Source organism: Triticum aestivum, chromosome 1D, assembly GCF_018294505.1.
Source record: "Triticum aestivum cultivar Chinese Spring chromosome 1D, IWGSC CS RefSeq v2.1, whole genome shotgun sequence".
In the NCBI taxonomy this organism is placed as follows: Eukaryota; Viridiplantae; Streptophyta; class Magnoliopsida; order Poales; family Poaceae; genus Triticum; species Triticum aestivum.
In genome coordinates this window covers 387,254,899-387,259,586 of record NC_057796.1, presented here as the reverse complement: position 1 = coordinate 387,259,586, position 4,688 = coordinate 387,254,899, and the positions used below count along the sequence as shown (strand labels likewise).

The 4,688-nt window shown below is 53.0% G+C and overlaps 1 pseudogene; it reads right to left on the bottom strand.

The window, feature by feature from the left end:
* Positions 1-261: 261 nt before the first annotated feature.
* LOC123159448 (uncharacterized) overlaps positions 262-4,688 on the bottom strand; it is a 27,397-nt pseudogene continuing 22,970 nt past the window's right edge.

Sequence of the window (4,688 nt, the reverse complement as noted above, 5' to 3'; positions counted from 1 at the left end):
CGGGCGTATGACAGGTGGGGCATGGGTGTCGGAAGGGGGTTTATGCACCACGTCCAGCGAGTCTGAAGCGGCATGCAGGAGCGGTGCATGCATGTCATCCGAGGCGGCCGAATCGTCGTCGGAGATGATGAGAGGCTGGCGCCGGGAACCATGGAGGGTGAGAGGTGAGGCCACTGCTGACTGGGTTGTGTCGGTTTCATGAGGCTCAGAAGGGGCATGGGGGGCGACCGGCCTAGTGCCACCGTAGGTGGGGTCGGCACGCTACCCCGCACGAATCACGGAGACGACAGGAGCAATGTGAGCAGGGGAGAGCGGCCGCGGAGAGGCTCGCTGAGAGGGAGGAGCAGAGTCATCGTCAGAGGAGCCATCACTGAACGGGTTGGCACCATCACCGTGGTGCCAGCGGGAGACCTCTACAACTTTGGCGATCTTAATCTCGTTTATGGGTGGGATCTGAATGACAATGCCTGGAGGGGCTGGCTTGCCAGATTGGAGAAGGACGAGGGCACGGACCGACATGTAGTCAATACCGTGGAGGCAGAAGTCGTCAATGGCGCACACGTCGCCAAGGAAAGTGAGGGCGAAGCGTATGCCATCCTCATGCCATAGCTCATGTGGAAACTCTGAGACTTCGACCTCAGCGAGGTCAGTATATATGGCAATGGAGCGGTCGATGTGCTCGACCAGCTCAATAGTGATAGAGTTTCCCTCGTACTCGATGGGGCTGTGGTTGAGCACGTCATTGCATGCAGCTGGTGTGTGAAAGGTGAGGCAGGCGATCCCCCTCCAGGAGCCGCCGATGATAAAGGCAAGGTTGCCGCAAGTGTGCTCGATGGCTCGACGGTGAGGGGAGTGGGGTTGGGGACTGGTGTGCGAAGGTGGACGAAAGCAAAACGACGCGGGGAGTGGACGAGACAAGGAGGAACTGCGACTAGTGGCATGTCTCCATAGGGAGGCAGCAGCCCGGCCTCATGGGCCGGACGGGGCAGATCCTCCTCAGTGTCTGTCTCGCAGACGTGAGACGAGGTTCTGGTGTACTGTGAGGCGAGGAAAATGTCGGCGAGCTGGCCCCTCAGCTCCTGTGTGTCGAAGGGTGGAGAGTGCGTGTGGTTGAAAGCTGGTGTGAGTGAGGTAGGTGTGGGTGGAGGTGCAGAGGATCGTGGTGGGGAGGGAGGTGGTGGGGCTGGAGGGGCGGAGCTGACTGGGGTACCGTGGAGGATGAAAGGTGAGGGGATGCAGAGGGCGGGGAATGGTTCGGAGAGGATGATGGGGACGTCACCGATCATGAGTGTGCGGGATGCGCGAGCCACCGTCGACGAGGAGCCGGCGGAGTCCATGCTGCGAGTGCAAAGAGGTGGATTAGGTTGAGAATGGAATGCGTCAGGAAGGGGAGGGAAGATGAGCCAGATGCGCCTGTACCTGCAGTCACGGCTGCGGTGGCCATTCCTCCAGCAGCGGGCACAGCGGATTGGGTCACGGCAAGCTTCGACGAGGTGATCTAGAGCTAGGCAGCGGAAGCAGCGCTGCTTTCTTTGTGTTGGAGGAGAAGTGTGAGAGCGTCGATGCGGAGTGGGGAAACGGCGAGGGGTTATATAGAGGAGGGGGAGAGGGTGCGGGTGGCTGTGATCGAGGGGGGAGGAGAAAAGGGCATCTCTGTACGGGCTCGTCGGTTTGTGGTTGGACTACACGAGTGACATATCCGCCGTCAGGGCGGCTGGGCCCATTGCGTGTGACAGGGAGCGAGGGGGCGACGGGCAGGAGCGTGGTGACCGAGCGGCCGTCGTAGGCTGGGCAGAGGGATTAGGCTTGATCATGAGGTCTAGATGCTGGTCGTGGGTGGTGGGAGGGGACTGTGGCGACGGGCAGGCGCGTGGGCTCGTCAGTTCGTCGGTTCCCAAGGCGAGATTCGCTGCAGATATGGTCACCGGGGACGCGCGTGGGGCGACAGGGGGTGGCGCAGACGTGCCCGGATTAGACGTGGGGCGGGCAAGCAGCTCGTCCAAAATTAACACGGATAGAGGGAGATAGAGAGGGGGTTCTGGGGGCTCGCGCCAGCTCCATCCGCATGCGCCGAACCAGGAGCAGCGTACGGATCTTTTGATAGATTTGGTGGGGCAGGGGGCGCCGCACCGCCATCATGATGCATGGGATGGGCCAGCGGTGCATGCGCAGTAGGGGGGCGTGGTGCAAGCGTGCGACCGAGGTGGGCTGCAGTGTCGTGCGGGCCTGGAGATGCCGACGCTCAAAAGGGCCAAGAATGGAGTCTGATCGAGGGGGCAATGTAGGGTAAGCAAACTTAGTGTAATGATGGAAAAAAACAACTACAGTGAGCAACGACTTGTTCGAGCTGGTCAAAGAGGAAGATCCGAAACCCGGACCCAAGGTTGAGGATTTGAATTTTTATTGATCGGGAGAGGACGCCAGACTTATACACATGCTCATGAACTTTGACTGCTAGAAAATCTTGTTTGACTGAAAAGCAGTGGTTTACGACAGATTCTACTAGTAGTTCATTAGGTCTAACATTAATTGGTAGAAAGGTGATCCAAAACAAATGCGTGTGGTGGGTGTAATTTGCATGTGGTGTAAGCTGGCAGGAGCGGAGAACATTAAGCATACGGTAGAAAAAGCCGTTGACGACGCTCCTTCGAAAGAACAATAGTTGTGGACGCAGGTGGCAGCAGAGCAGGATCGACTGCCGTCGGCGAGGAAAACGAAGGCCCGATAGACGACGGCGAGGCCGACCCCGGTGATGAGCATGAAGCACGCCCCGTAGGCGCATGCCAAGGGAAGCGGAGCAGGATGCCCAGCTTGTGAAAGTCACCCATGGAAGCGATGAGCTTGGCAATGCCAGGCGAGGCCACAGTGAGGAGAAGCAGGAATCTCCGTCGTCTGTGACGTTGAATTGGTGGTGGATGCCGCCGAATAGGCAAGCTAGGATGAGACCCATCGTGGTGGCATCAAGGGTGAAAGGGAACTGTATGACGCGCGCATACATGCGGCATCCATGCGGTTGGTTTGGTGGACGCTAGGAGACGAGCGAGCGACATTGTGCCCAAGCTACGCTTTCAAAGTGAAGACCCAGATCCTCTGGAATTTGGAGCAGGTGAGCCAACGGCATGCATGTGGCAGTGTGGGGCGGAGAAGGAGGGATCGGAGGTAGGGTTCTCAAGAAAGAGAAGGAGTATGCACGGAAGCGAAGTGTGGATTGTGCGAGGATGATCTCTGCTATACGCGCAGAGGCAACATGGAAGCGATAAACGAGGGTATAGCATTGGGTAACGAAGAAATTAGCGGTAGCACCGCCAAGAACAGCCCGAAGCAAGGCGGCGACAATAGTGGCATCAAGGAGGCGGTTGGAGTAGTGGAAGATGATGTAGAGCGGCGAGGCGAGGTGGATGGCGGGGGTGGTTGTAACGCCCGGATAATTAAGGTACAATAACCACACACTAATGGGACCATGTCATCGCAATTAATTTTCTAAACCTCACTTTGATCCAAGCCGAATTCAAATTCTAATTTAAAATAAAGTCAAATTATTATTTCTTTGAATAGTAAAACAAAAATGTTCGCTAGGTTGCAAGAATTCACTAACAAATTGCCATGAACAAACCAATATTATTTGAATTATTAAAACATCCTTAACCTATTTAAAATTGGACCAACAACTTTTAATTGATCCAATTTCAATTAAATAAATATTTTCACTTTTCAAAATAAATTGAAACTTGCTGTGCTATCTCATATCAATGCCTTGTATTTATATACCAAGTTTCATTTGTAACAAAATTCATTTGCTCGCTCAAATAAATACAAAACAGTAGGAAAATACATAGCAGAAAAGTAAAATGAAAATAAAATAGAAAAGGGCCTAGGTAACTACTTTTCAACCGGGCCTTTGGTGGCCACTGTGAATCTGGCCCAGCCCAACCTCCCAAGCGTCCCCTACCTCTCGCTACAGGAACTGGAGGCTGCGTGGAGGCCATCCCCATGGCACCCTCCACATGCCGGCCATCCCTGGCACCCCCCTGATGGTTAAAAGCAACCCCGTGACCCCTCCCCCCGAACCCTAGACTCTGCTTGTGATGCCCGGGTAATTAGGCTACAGTAATCCCACGTTAATGATGCCACGTCACCACGGTTACGGTTGTTAATCTCGTGTTAGTTCAAAATCGATTCGAAATTCAAACTTAAAATAAAGTCAAACGGTAAAGATTTTCAAATATTAAAACTAAAATGTTGGGGTGTTGCCAAATAATGCATAGGTAATTATTGTGGAGAAACCACACTTTTATAAAATGTTTAAAGGCTCTAAAGTAATTAAAACAGCAGCTATGACAATTAATTAAATGCCTTTTAAAAATAATAATAATGCAACCTATTTTAATTAGGTGTCAAACTTTTTGGGGCAGTAGAATAAATTATAACATTAATTTAGGAGTTGTATTTATATTTTATAAAACAGGAATTCAAAGAATAAAATAGAAAAGAAAATATATAAAGAAAAGAAAACAGAAAACAAAACTAAAAAAAGGAGAAAGCAACCCCCCCCACTGGGCTCCGGCCCAACAGAACACAGGCCCAACTGGGCCAACCCATCAGGCCCAGCCGGCCACTCCCCCCCACTTCCCCTTAACCCCGAAACCCTACCCACCCCACCGACACCCCACGTTCCCCACTCCTCGCAC